Here is a 16,203-nt window from a genome sequence, read left to right on the forward strand (position 1 = left end):
TTTGGGAATATGGATTGCTAGAAGTACTAATGGAAAAAAAACCAATCAGTAACAGAAATAGCAAAAGTAAAATTCTTAATTTCATTTTTTCTTGTAAGGGGCTGTCACTTGTTGGCGCCCCATTAAACAACATTGTATTGCAATATTTTTCGACTTGAAAAGGGCATTTAATACTTGTTGGAAATTCAATATTCTGAAAGAACTACATTTATGGAATATTCGTGGAAATTGCCTAAAATTTACTAAAAACTTTTTACAGAACCGGTCTTTTTGCGTACGAGTACATAATACTTACTCAGAGGAGAAAAGTGAAGAAAATGGAACACCCCAAGGATCATTCCTAAGCCCTACTTTATTCTAAATGGCAATAAATAATATTGTTAACAACCTTACTAAACCTCTAAAGGCTCGACTTTTCGGAGATGACCTTGTTGGCTATATCAAAGGAAATAACATTGCATCAATGACAAACGCTTTGCAGTGTTTTCTAAACCAATTAGAACAATGGTCTCTAACGACCGGATTTAAATTTTCAGTAACAAAAACATCAGGTATACTCTTCTCCAAAAAGGTTTCATCAATGGCTCCTACATTAAAATTATACAACACTATACTCCTATTTAAACTTACTTACTTTAAACAACTTACTTGGCAAGAACATATAAAACAAACAATTTTAACATGTCATAAAAGACTGAATCTAATGAAAACATTGGCAAACCGAAACTGGGGATCAGATCAGGAAACTCTGTTGAGAATATATAAAACACTAATTAGATCTAAATTAGATTATGGATCAATTGCATATGTATCTGATTCAAAAACAATACTTAAAAAACTTGACAATATACACAACGCTGGTATTAGAATTGCACTCGGAGCCTTCCGGACAACTCCTTCCAAAAGCATACTGAGCGAAGCCGGCGAACCACCTCTAAATTACCGAAGAATATACTTAGCTCTAGCGCATGCTACATCTATAACCTCAAATATAAAAAACCCCTCTACTGTAATACTTTTAATAACAAATATAATAATTATTACAATAATAAGCCTCGTGCCCCCAACCTTATTACGAGAGAATCCGATTATATAGCTCCAGACTGAACATTCAATTCCCAAACGTATTTCAAACGAATACCAATAACTATCTACCTTGGACTATATAACAGCCCAAAGTCAATACAGCGCGTTAAGTATATATATAATAAACATGAAACTAGTCCTATTATTTTTAAAGTTAAACTAAATTCAATCCCAGATCAACAATACAACGAGTGAATTAAAATTTATACAGATACATCCAAAGGTGAACTTGGCGTTGGAGTAGCAGTGGTAACCCCAAATGACACTTCAATTTAAACTTCCTCTAAATTCCAGCATCTATACAGCTGAACTATTTGGTTTGCTCAGAACCATCAAGCAAGTAAATATTAAAAACATCCCTTGTTGTCTAGTTCTTTCTGACTCTCTCAGCGCAGTCAAAGCTATGCAAAATGTATACCCTAAACACCCATTGAGAAAATTATCAGGGCCGAATTAATGAAAGCTCAAGAAAATTTCAGAAGAGTCCACTTCCTATGGATACCATCTCATATAGGCATAGAAGGAAATGAAGAAGCAGATACTAGTGCGCGTATCACCAGTGACGCATCAGAAATAGAGTGTCGGAGTATCGCAGGCGATCTAACAGTTTATTTTAAAAATAAGGTGTTAAGTGCGTGGAATCGGGAGTGGAATGACTCTAGTTCGAAACTCAGAACCGTCAAAAGTGATATTTTTTTATAGAAGTCCACAGCCTGAAGTAGAAGATGCCAAACTGTTAATGTTCAATTGTTCACAAATTGTAAATAATTGTTACAATGATTGATTGTTACAAATGTTAAATTTATTATTATTATAAATGTTACAGGAATGTCGATAATAACCTTTGGGTGGATGCGACTTTGTTTCTTTAAATAAAAAAAACGTAAAATTCAAAGAGCAGTCAATGAATTATTGACAAATATTTAATACCAGAATTGGTAAGAGTAAACTTTAAAGCCTTCAATACTATGGAAAAGGACAAGGGTCATATGGAAAAGCTTGGTATGGTCAGTAATTGACCTCATTGTCATGGAACTATTACTTACTTTTTCGCAAGTTCACAACTAGATGAGATGCTTTTTGGGAAACATCTCTATAACATTATTAACATCAAATGTTTATTATTTTTTTAATTAATATTTTATTAAAATTTCTGGTGTTTTTATTTATTTGTTAACTTTTCGTTTTATTTTTTTTTGTTTTTCACCTTCTGTATATTAAATATTGTATATTTTTTCAATTCTAATTTACACTTATTTTAATTCTATACCCAATTAAATTCTATTCCATATACATCTATAAAATGTCTATGATCTCAATTTGTTACAAACTTTATTTGCCAGCTGGCAACACCGTTCTGTCATGTCAGTTTTCAATTGAAGATAACAGAAAGGGAATAATTTGTTATGTATTTCGTTAATGCATTATGGTGGAATTTTTTCTCGTGCATTCGTTTATTTCGTTAAATCTCCATTGGGTTTTTTTGGCTTTATTAATTTTTTTTGTCCAACTTTTGGTGGGACATAGACAGGTAATAGTTCTTAAGCCTCGTGGTACCACACAGGTACACCTCGAAGCACATGGTCAACTATAAAATATCAAAAAATGTCTGATCCAAAAAAAAGTCGCAGAGGGAAACCGTGTCAAACTGGGTCTAATGAAGCAATACTCAAACTTTGTAGAAGTTATCTATTATAAACTTGTTTGCCGACGGGCCCTTTAATTATAAGTTTACGAATCTTCAAACTTCTATATTTTTTCTTCTTTTTATGTAAACGTGACTCTATCTATACTCCCGTTAAAAACCTTATTAATCGTCAATATATAGAAACTAAATATTTGACAGAGGAAGTAACAGTGCTACTGCCTTTTTTACACTAAATTGACACTCTTAAGTTTAAGTACAATATTTTCAGGTACAATTGAGATACGTAAGTTAAAGTTAAAGTAACGGAGTATTAGTGAAACTATTGAGAATTAAACTATGCTATTTATATTGACGTGTGGGCAATTTTTTACTGAATTTGCCTGTCATCAAATCTGAAAATAGATATAACTTGAGTTACAACCTTGTTCGATGGGGGTATCGATATCATATTAATTCCAGAATTATTTAAAATTCTATTAAATGCAAAATATATATACACCGGTTTAGAACGTCTTTCGACGTTGTCCGATACCTAAACACCATCTCTTCCTATCTTCGCAGTCGTTTGTTGTTAAATTTCTTTCGCTCATGGACTTGTTTACGCCGTGTTGCCATTCTTATCTGGGTCTTCCTCTTTTCTGTCGACCTATCGGTTGCCATTCTATTACTTTTTTGAGGAGTCTTGATGCTGGCATCCGTTGAACATGCCCATACCACCTTAATTGTTTCTTCTCTATATCTTGAGTTATATTTCCTTCTACTCCCATGCGTTGTTTTATTACATCATTTCTGATTCGGTCTCGTCTGGAAATACCTAAAGATCTTCTCATTGCATCCATCTCTACTGCTTCTATTCGCTTTTTGTTCTTTTCACTAATTCTCCATGTTTCAGCGCCATAAAGAAGAGTAGTTTTAATCATGGTCTCATATATATTAAATTTCCTTCCTTTCGTTATCTCTTTACTCCACAGTATACCATTGAGACATCCTAAGACTTTCTTTGCTCGAGTGATTCGTTTTTCTATTGCCCGTGTATCAGTTCCTGTAATATCAAAGGCAACACCCAAGTAGTCATAGCTCTGACAGCAGGAAATATGTTGTCCGTTTTCGAGGTCTATGTTATCTGACTCGTTTCCAATACAAAGATATTTGGTTTTTATTGTATTGACATTCATTCCCCAGTCGTTATATTCTTCTATCAGTTTTCTTAACATGTACTGCATGTCTTCCCTGTCGGTCGATAGCACTACACTACCTGGTCATCAGCAAACTGGAGTGTATATATACATTCATTACTAAGCTCTATACCCATCCTATGTACCTTTCTTTTCCATCTTTCCAATGCCGCTGCAACATATATCTTGAATAAGGTTGGTGAGATACAGCATCCCTGTCGCAAGCCTTTTGTAACTAGGAATTCTTCCGTTAGATATTTTCCTGTTTTTATTTGTGCCTTTGTGTCTCTATATAGTTCTTGTACAGCATTTATCAATGTGTGGTTGATGTTAGATCTTTTCAACGTTGTCCACAGTTTTGTTAAGGGGATGTTGTCATATGCTTTTTGCAGGTCTACAGAAGTAATATGAGTTTCTAGATTCTTAGCCGATCTTTTTTCTTTTATTTGTTTAAGACAAAATACGTTATCGGTGCACGATCTTCCTGCACGGAACCCGCTTTGTTCTTCCTCTTCATTGTGCTTATATTCTTCCTCGATCATATTTCTCAAAATTCGTCCATACAGTCTGCTCAGGGTGCTAGTTACCGATATGCCTCTATAATTATTACAATTCCTTTTATCCCCCTTTTTGTGTATTGAGGACATGCAAAATATTTTTAGATAATTTAGTTAGTTTAGTTTTAGTTTTTAATTAGATTTCACCAAAACTATAATCTAATGTCATAAAATAATTATTTCTTTACATATTTTTACCTCTTTACATACCTAATAAAATTTTATATTTTTTTTTTGTAATAAAAGGTAAATAAAAAACGAAACGGCATAGAATATTACAAGTTGATTTGCAAATCACTTTAGTAAGTAACCATGCCTGACGGATTTTCAAAAATGAAAATGTAGCTAAATATAAATCAAATGAGTCGAGCATATTTAGAAAGATAAAAGTCGTTTTTGATATCTGGCTGTTGTTTTTTTCCCGGTTTCTTCTAGTCGACAACAAAAGAAATCGGAATAAATTGTAATGCCTTTTGACTCGGAATCGATAAATTTATCGTCACAATATTGAAGTTATGTAATAGATATTCTTGATACCGTTGCTTTTCCTTTTCGTATTACTCGCTTTGAAATACAAATATTTAACGAGAAATTCGATTCTGGGTTTGACACATATGACACTTTATGTTTATGAGAGAAATCGACATCGGAATGAAAGAATAAATTGTGTTGGCAACACCTCATAGGATTTGTCTGTTACAAACGACGCAACATATATCTAATAAGTATTTCCAACTGTATAGGTACCGGGTACAGTGATTGACCACTTATGGAATTGCCAATTGAAATTAATATTATATTAATATTTTATAAGGGTTTTTAATAGCAATATATTATCAAATTTTATAAAAAAACTCAGGTTATTTTATTCATAAATAATAATATATTATTAAAAATTAACACAAATTTGAAAACTTACAGAACTACACAGTTATTGGCCATACAAACATAGTTATTGGCAAATAGAATTACGGTCATTGGCTATTCATAAAATTCCTAATTTTGTCTTGTTTGTGCAAGTAAGGCACACAAATCTACTTAAGTTTTCAATTTCTTTTCGTTTCTCTGCACAAGAACCAATATGGTATCCTCTATCACAAAATAGACATTTTATTCCAACTTTTGATTTAGATATATTATAGGAACAAGAATAACACAATCCTGTATACAAAAGGTTATTTACAGGTGAATTGGTGTCGTATAATTGTTTCACCGTTATATCTAAGATAATTTGTTTTTTTTTTTCATGTTCTGAATATCCCTCAGTTTCAAAAAATAACTTTCTTTTAGCCGAGTTACTAGCACGTTTTTTTCCAAATTTGTACATTTGCTTTGGGATGTATTCTTATTTGATAAATTCATATTGTTACAGACATTAAAAAATACTTTATCAATTGTGGGCAGATTAACGTTTTGGTTCCGTGACAAATTTGGTTTCGTGACATTTCTTGTTTTTCTTTGAGGTTAATCACTTCTGTTATATGTACTCTAACTCCAATTTTCAAAGTAGTACTTTTAATTGTACGATTAATAAGTGTGTGTACTTTCTAAATAGTTGTATCTGCAATATCGCCTGTATTAACTGTAATATTTTCTTATTCTTCATAACAGTTTGACATTTTTTGCTTCCGGAATTGACTCTTGTGGTAATTTTTTTTATTTCTTTTATCTTGATTTCCTTGTTTTTTTGACCTTTATTTTTTGCTTTTTCGTCAATTCACTTTTGTTTTCGTTCTAATTTTATTTCTTTTTTTGATCTGCTTTTTCTTCAATTTTATGCCTTTTTACATTTTGACGATCTGAAAAAGTGAGCACGGAAGGCAGCCTTTCTGTTTGCTTTTTCCCCTTTCTTTCTGGGGTTTTTGGCCAAAAATAAAACATTTGTCAGATTAAAGTATCAATTTTTTTAGATAATGAGTTGTCTTAGTTAACTTAAGGCAGATTATTGGATGTCGGTTAAATATATAATCTCATTGTATCTTCTGTAACATCTTTTATAGTATATTTAATATCACCTTTTTCTGGAATAAGAATATTTTGTACGTTGCATATGATTTCGTTGCCATCTACAGGGTTAACTATAATATCTGAAGATATATGAGTTTCTGTGATGATAAAGTTTTCTTGTATATCATTTGTGATTCCACTTGTCTCTGAACTCTGAATTGTGAGTAGATCTATGGTATTGTAAAATAAATTAAATATATTTAAGAGCAATTTTGAATCTCCATTTAGTTCTTCGCAATTATTCAAACTTTAAAATTCTAATATTTATGCAGCTCCGATTGTGTTTACAAAATTTTTATATGTTATTGATTTTGTCACAGAACTGATGTGATTATTACCTTTATTCGCGTCTTGAATCTTACCTAAACATTTGGAATAGTCTATTGCTTCAGGGTTCCATGGATACAATTTAGATGCTTTAAAACCATTAAGTATGGAATCTGATTTTAATTGAAAATTCTCTTTGGCAACTACTGAGTTCAGGTTTTCGCATCCGAACTTTAAGATTGCACGGTTCCAATTTATTTTTAATGGTATAAATGCAGCAATATCTGTAGGTTGTGTAATATAAGGTAAAACTTATACTTAAGGAGCTATATATCTATGTATCTACTTATCTACGCCAAGTAAAGCGATTTCAACTTACAATGTCTCATTTTATTTGTTATAATGTCAAATGTTTAATTAAAATATTTACAAAACATTAAGAGTTAAGTTTTATTTTATAGATTTAACCAAACGAAGATATGAAATTGTAGAAACACTTATATTACAGAAAGCTATTTATAAATAGTCATTTAAAAAAAAAATAAATATCAATTAAAAGACGGTTCAAATTAATAGTTATTTATGCCCTAAGGGTGATATTAAAATGATTATGCCCGCAGAGCAACATAATCCAGCCAGGGTCTCTCTGACCGAGGGATTGATGTTGCTCGATAAACGTAATCATCCAGTAACACCAGTGGTACATGTAAAATAATGCACATATATTTTTTCGTGGCAATAAAATAAAAAATAAAAACCTGCTCAATAAGGTAAAAGGGCTCAAACTTTATTTTTAAGGCAGCAGTAAAAGAAATAGTTAAAGGCCAGGACCAAAAAATATATTGGATCCTAATGTTCTTATGCATCAATGCTTATTTAAAATGTATATATATATATATATATATATATATATATATATATATATATATATATATATTGTTATGATATGTAAAATCGAGAAAAATATTGGTTTGTTTAAAAATATTTCAAAATTCAATAACATCAAAATAATTCAGATAAGTAGGATAATATCCAACAAACATTTCGAAGAAGGAGAGTTATTAATTTCTTGAATTACCTGTACTAAACAAAATGTAAGCTTTACATAAATCATTTCTTTGTTATACTTGAGTGACCCGCATAAGTTTAAGTGAAAGCCAAAGAATTGAACGGGGTTTTTCAAAATCCATTAATGCAGTGATTAAAGACAATAGAAGGGATTATAGAAAGAGGTTTTTGTTTGTTTTTAAGATTTATAGAAAAATATTATTTGTAAATAAGTTTTAGGAAATTTATAATTATAGGTAAAAATTTGTTTGTTATCGAAATGAAAAAATGGGGGAATTGTGACGAGTTTTGATTGGCGGAGATTGAAAAAGGTGGGATAAGTATGTAGGAAAAAGTTTAGCGAGATTGAGGAGAGAGAAAAGATATAATCAGTTGATTTTCCAAGTCTGTAAGAGGAACAGGATTGTTCTCTGGTGGTTCCAAAGAAGTAGCAAGCAGTAGTGTTGAATGTTAGTGAGTTTTTTGTGGAGTTAGTGTATCTGACAGAAGCTGAAGCAGCAAAATATTGTAAGTCATATTTTCCTACTTATATTCCAAGAGTCATTGTTCAGGCCAACGAGAGATTCAGTTTATCGTAAAGAGAAGATATTCCAAGAGTCATTTTTCACTCGGGCCAATGAGAGCTTCAGTTTATCGAGAGGAGAAAGGCTATCATAATTTGAATGACTGTTGCTTTTGAAAGAGATCATTAAGGACGATATATTTGCAACAATCTGTTGTAAGATTGCTGATTACATAGGGAGCGGTTGAGAGGAGATAATACAGTCTACAAGGAACAAGGATTTGGACCACTCATCATCAGAGAGAGATATTTTTGTTTTCTGCAGTTTTTTTTCTTTTATTGATAACACAATTTTTACACGTAATTTAGAAAGGATATAAATATTTTTATTAGGAGAGTTAGAATAGTTTGGGATTTTGAGTTTTCAATTAATATTGTTTGTACCATAAATTTTGATTGTTCACGTACGGAGAACAAAATTGTGAGAATCCTTATATGAGATTTGTTTATTGAAAACTTTTGAGTGTGAATTATTTCATTATTTTTATTTCAATATATAGTGTTAGATCATATGTGTTTTTTATTATTCCGGTATTCTCTGGACCTTACCTTTCACATGTAATAGCATAGATATTGAAGCACGAATTTAACCCTGAGATAAAAGAATTAAAAATTGTGATAGAGTCATAATCATATCATTTAAATAATTTTAATTAATCAAAAAAAATTAATTAGCTAATTATTGCTTGGCGCACCAAGACTTTAAATATCACAATAACTGGCTTCCAAAACGTGGGGCTTGAAAATATCGCAGCTTTACATTTGAAGGAAGGGAAAGAGATCTGGAATAAGTACAGGTGATCCAGAGATAAAAACATATAACATTGAGGGAATTTGAATTTGAAAGTATTTTGACAATTTTTCCAGAGAATATAAATTTGATTTATTGATTGATCGTAGTTAGTGGATATTTACTGCTATTGAATTATTTGATTTTATTTTCTTTACCAATCGTACATTTGATATTTATTTTGAATTATTTGAATTTTACTGATTGCATATTTGATATTTGTCGTGAAAATTTAATACATTTGGGGAGAAATATTGTCGTGTTCTGAAACATATAGAGTGTTGTAAAATTTCACATTTGGCGGGCACAAAAACAGTAACGAAAAGAAACAACATGTCGACCACAAGGAGTCAAAGCAAAATGCAAGAAAGGAAGGAGGATAACAGAGAAGAGGAAACAATTGTTGAAGAAGGATCGGATAATGAAGGAAATGTTACAATAGTTGAGGAAAAAAAAGAATTATCAGGAATAGAGAAATTATTAGCAATGATGCAAATACAGACACAATCAATGAATGAAACATCAAAGAAAATGGATAGAAATCAACAAGAAACAAAACAAACAATGGAAGAAAACCAACGGGAAACAAGACAAGCAATAGAACTAAATAACAGGAATATAGAGCAGCGTTTGGAAAACTATGAACAAGAAATTAAAGGATGTGTTGAGGGGATAAAGAAAGAACTGATACAACAGATAGAAGAAATAACCATAAAGAATGCAAAACAAGAGACAGAGATAAAAGATATCCAAAATACGATGAAGGAAATAAAGATTGTCCAGAAAAAGGAATTAGAACAGTTAGAAGAAAAATTTGAAATGGCGCTACAAGAAGACAGGAAGGACGTAGAAAGAAGATTAAAGCAAAATGAAAAACAAATGGCAGAAATTGAACTAAGAGGGGTAGAGAGAAAAGAAGTTATCATCCATGGAACAAGCGAGGCGAAAATACAATTTGGCGGGGATATTCGGAAAACACACCCAGTACCGTTTGTTAAAAATCTGAAAACCAAATTACAACATATTAGATATTTTGACGATTGCAAAGAAACAATTAGAAACCATTTGAAAGAAGGAGCAGCGTTATGGTATGAAAGCAAGGAAGATGAGTTTGAAAATTGGACAGATTTTGAAAATAAATTTCTCAACTATTTCTGGGGGAAAAATAAACAGAGAGAAATCAACCAAGAGCTACAGAATGGAAAATATCACGAAAAAATGGGAATATCTGAAGAAAGATATGCTTTGCAGATATATAACAATTCAAAATATCTAGAATACAAATATTCTACCGAACAGCTGGTAGAAATGATCAGCAGACATTTTGAGGAAACGTTGGAAGATCACGTGATTTTGAGAAACTATCAAGATATTGATAGTTTGTGCCAATTCCTTCAATTAAAAGAAGCGAAAAGAAAAGAAATGAGAAATAGAAGACAACATGACCAATATAATGGAGCGGAAAGAAGATATTCATCAAATTATGACCAGAGAAACCGACATCCCAGATCAACAAACGAATATAGGCCGAGAAATTACAATAATTACAATAGACAACAAAATTACGATAACCGGAATGATACACAAAATAGAACAAATGAAAATCACAATAGGAATAGAGATGCACAAAATCCTCCGAATAGGAATACGAACGAACAAAGGGACGATAGAAATAATCAGAGATTCCAACGACAAAACAGAAGAGAGATGAATCATGTGGCAATAGAAAAGGAGGAAGAAGAAGTATTCAATGAATCCAGACAGGATTTTCAATAAGGCATCCACTAAACAAAAGTAAAAAACTCTCCGGTATATTTTGTCACCCGAGAGAGTTTATACAGTTGGCGGGAAACGAAAAACAAAATTCTAATTCCAGTCTAATTTTTTTAGATGCATTTATAAAACATAAAGCGATTAAAATTCTGATTGATTCTAGATCGGAAATTTCGTTAATCAATAAAAAACTAGTAAAAGAATTAAATATGGACAGATTTGTGTATAAGATTCCGAGGGTTGCTTTAGTGGGTGCAAATAATAAAAAATTGACGACAGTAAACGAAGGTTTAGGAGTACGGATCAGAGTGGGAGACCAATTCTATATTATGCAATGTGTGGTGATCGAAGATCTAAATCATGATATGATAGCGGGAATTGATGAATTGAGTGAAAAACATATCACCATCAATTTTTCGGAAAATCAACTGGAAATCAGAGCAGAACCAGACAACATAGAAGAAGAAAAGGAAACAGATAGGAGAAAATTTTCTGAAAGGATAAATGGACAAGAAAAACATAAAGAAATCAATATGACGGTAGAGGATAAATCGAAAGCTCAAGAAAAAAATCAATCCGAAGAGGAAAAGAGACTAAAAAAAAAGAAGAAGAGTTCGAAAAGAAAGCAGGAAAAAAAGGAAGTTATAAGCAGAAAAATGGATGGAGCCGAAACATGGTGCTCGGAATACCAGATAGAAATTAAAGATAAAAAAAAATAGAAGAAGAAATAACGGAAGAGGACAGAGAAGAAATGGCAATTATGGACGAGAATCCAGAATTTTGTGAAGAAGTAATACGGACAGTGAACACATGTGAACAAACTGAGGATGAAAGAAAAATAATATGTGTAGAAAACATGGAGAAGGAAATAGAGAAGATTTTAGAAAATTATGGAGATCTCATTAATGAAGAAAGCCGAGTGGCTAAAAATTATGAACATTCTTTTAAAGTTAAAAACTTAGAAAATTTTAAATCGAAAACATATCAAATCCCGTATAAATACAGGCAAAGCGTCGGACAGGAAATTGAAAATATGATCAAAGACAAGGTGATCGAAAGATGTGACTCTCCATATATCAACCCGATAGTATGCGTAAAAAAATCAAATGGTGATTTGCGATTATGTTTAGATGCAAGAAACATTAATTCGCACACAATCGCGCAATACGAAGCGCCTTTGGACATAGAAGCCATTTTTGGACGAATCACAGGATCACACATTTTCTCCAAAATCGATTTGAAACACAGTTTTTGGTTAATACCTTTGGCAGAAAAGTGTCGAAATTATACCGCTTTTTCTATCGACGGAGTGGTGTACCGATTTAGGGTAGTACCATTTGGACTACAAAGTGCATGCGCTGCTTTGGTTCGCGCATTACACACAATTTTAAATAGGCATGGAGAATTTGTTGTACATTATATAGATGATTTATTAATTTTCTCACCGGATATAACAAGCCATCTACGACATATTCATACTGTTCTCGAAGAACTTGATCAAGCCGGATTAAAATTAAATATTCAAAAGTGTCAGTTTTTCCAAAAAGAGGTATTGTATTTAGGATTCAAATTAGACACAAAAGGGATTTGTCTTGCAGAAGATAGAATTGAAGTCATAAACAACTACCCTAGGCCAACCAATTTAAAAACTTTGCGGGGATTTTTAGGAATGGTAAACTATTTCAAAAAGCTGATACCAGACCTCAGTACAAAAGAAATACCGCTAATAGCATTACTTAAGAAAAATGTCAGATGGAAATGGGGAACGGAACAAGAAATCGCTTTCAAAAATTTAAAAGGAGCGTTTTCCACAGCTGTAAGAGTGCACCACCCAAGATATGAGCAACCTTTCATTCTCAGGACCGATGCTTCCATAAAAAAATTTGCAGGGGTGTTATCACAGATACAAGACGATATAGAGGTGCCAATATGTTTTGTTTCCCGTGTAACCAAAACGTATGAGAGAAAATACAGCGTTACTGAATTAGAGTTTGCCAGTGTGTTATTTTGTGTAAACAAATTACGTTTTTACCTACTTGGGGCAAGATTCACCATTGAAACGGACCACGCAGCGTTGATACACATAATGAAAAATAGGTTGGTAAATAATAGAATTCATAGGGGCATTCTTTTACTCCAAGAATATGATTTTGAATTTAAATATATCAAAGGAACGGAAAATATTTTGGCTGATGCGTTGACGAGAGATGAACAATTCCGCAAAGAGGATCACAAAACTCTCCACGTAGGCATGAACATAATGAGAGAAGAAGCAGGCTTATTTTCGTTGGCCAAAATCAGGGAAAATCAGGAAGAATTGAATGAAAGAGAAAAGCAAAGGGCTGAACAAGAAAATAACCTATATTTTAAGAGGGTCGATGGTAAAGAACTCTATGTAATCACGGAGCAAATGGCAAAAGAAGTTTTTTTAAAGTTACACTGTAACAACGGACATATTGGAAGTAGAAAGGTGTGGCTTATGTTCAGGGAGAACTACATTTGTCGACAGGACTATACAATAGCCAAAGAGGTGACTCGAAATTGTGTGACATGCCAAAAGTGTAAAAGTAGGAACTTTAAAAATGAAAACGTCACAAAAAACGTCGTAGCTCGGAAGAAACTGGATATTGTTGCTATTGATATGTTGAGCGATTTGATACCAACAACTCAAAGGAATAAACACATATTAGTTATGGTGGATCTTTTCTCAAAATATGTTAAATTGTACGCATGCAGAACCACAAAAGGAATTGAAATACTTAGGAAGATAGACAATTTTATAGAAACGGTGGGAAGACCAGACAATATTTTATTGGACAATGCGACATATTTTAGGAACGAACGTTTTAAAAGGGAATTAAGAGAGAGGGGCATCGATACAAAATTTATAAGCATCCGTCATCCACAGAGCAACCCATCGGAGCGTTTTATACAAGAAGTCACAAAATTTCTACGAATTGCCGCGGAAGAACATCATCGACATTGGGATAGAAAAGTGTTTGAGATCGAGACCTATTTGAATTGTGCTCCAAATACGGTTACCAAAGAGACGCCTTTATACATAATGAAAGGAACAATGCCTACAAGACCGTGGGAAGACACCGCCCCCAGACAATACGAAGAAGTGATCGAGTTGGTTCAAAGAAGATTGAGACGAAGTGGAGAGAAATATCTCCAAAGACAAGAAAGAACCCGAAGAAGAAGGCCGATCAAATTCCAGAAAGGAGATAAAGTCTTAGTGAAGGCACTGAGGGTGTCGAATTTACAAAATGGTATTTGTGCTAAATTGATGCCGATATTTGAAGGTCCATATAGGGTCAATACGGAAAATGGGGTAAATAGTTATGAATTAGCGCACATAGAGACAGGAAATATACGGGGTATTTTTAACATTCACGACATCTATCAATATCATGAATAGATTTTAATAACATAGTGAAATAATTTGATCCTAGAAAACTTTTGTCATTTTTAAAATTTAACAAAGAGTTTTCGGCAGATCAAATGGCGGGGATTTGTTATGATATGTAAAATCGAGAAAAATATTGGTTTGTTTAAAAATATTTCAAAATTCAATAACATCAAAATAATTCAGATAAGTAGGATAATATCCAACAAACATTTCGAAGAAGGAGAGTTATTAATTTCTTGAATTACCTGTACTAAACAAAATGTAAGCTTTACATAAATCATTTCTTTGTTATACTTGAGTGACCCGCATAAGTTTAAGTGAAAGCCAAAGAATTGAACGGGGTTTTTCAAAATCCATTAATGCAGTGATTAAAGAGAATAGAAGGGATTATAGAAAGAGGTTTTTGTTAGTTTTTAAGATTTATAGAAAAATATTATTTGTAAATAAGTTTTAGGAAATTTATAATTATAGGTAAAAATTTGTTTGTTATCGAAATGAAAAAATGGGGGAATTGTGACGAGTTTTGATTGGCGGAGATTGAAAAAGGTGGGATAAGTATGTAGGAAAAAGTTTAGCGAGATTGAGGAGAGAGAAAAGATATAATCAGTTGATTTTACAAGTCTGTAAGAGGAACAGGATTGTTCTCTGGTGGTTCCAAAGAAGTAGCAAGCAGTAGTGTTGAATGTTAGTGAGTTTTTTGTGGAGTTAGTGTATCTGACAGAAGCTGAAGCAGCAAAATATTGTAAGTCATATTTTCCTACTTATATTCCAAGAGTCATTGTTCAGGCCAACGAGAGATTCAGTTTATCGTAAAGAGAAGATATTCCAAGAGTCATTTTTCACTCGGGCCAATGAGAGCTTCAGTTTATCGAGAGGAGAAAGGCTATCATAATTTGAATGACTGTTGCTTTTGAAAGAGATCATTAAGGACGATATATTTGCAACAATCTGTTGTAAGATTGCTGATTACATAGGGAGCGGTTGAGAGGAGATAATACAGTCTACAAGGAACAAGGATTTGGACCACTCATCATCAGAGAGAGATATTTTTGTTTTCTGCAGTTTTTTTTCTTTTATTGATAACACAATTTTTACACGTAATTTAGAAAGGATATAAATATTTTTATTAGGAGAGTTAGAATAGTTTGGGATTTTGAGTTTTCAATTAATATTGTTTGTACCATAAATTTTGATTGTTCACGTACGGAGAACAAAATTGTGAGAATCCTTATATGAGATTTGTTTATTGAAAACTTTTGAGTGTGAATTATTTCATTATTTTTATTTCAATATATAGTGTTAGATCATATGTGTTTTTTATTATTCCGGTATTCTCTGGACCTTACCTTTCACATGTAATAGCATACATATTGAAGCACGAATTTAACCCTGAGATAAAAGAATTAAAAATTGTGATAGAGTCATAATCATATCATTTAAATAATTTTAATTAATCAAAAAAATTAATTAGCTAATTATTGCTTGGCGCACCAAGACTTTAAATATCACAATAATATATATATATATATATATATATATATATATATATATATATATATATATATATATATATATATATATATATATATATCGAGAAAAGGAGTACGACCGTCAATCCAAAATAAACTAAGGTACACTCGAAGAGTGGTGGGTTTTTCGGTCAAAGTGGAGAAATAAAAGACAAAGAAGACAAACAAAGGAATTTGTTTTCTAAAACTAAAACACCTCTGTCCCTTCTGGAACAAGTTAATGTAATATATCATATACCTTGTGCTGAGTGTGACTCATGTTACATCGGTCAGACAGGGAGATCACTGAGAGGACGTCTTACGACACACCGCAGTGATATTAATTTATC

Source organism: Diabrotica undecimpunctata, chromosome 3, assembly GCF_040954645.1.
Source record: "Diabrotica undecimpunctata isolate CICGRU chromosome 3, icDiaUnde3, whole genome shotgun sequence".
NCBI lineage: Eukaryota > Metazoa > Arthropoda > Insecta > Coleoptera > Chrysomelidae > Diabrotica > Diabrotica undecimpunctata.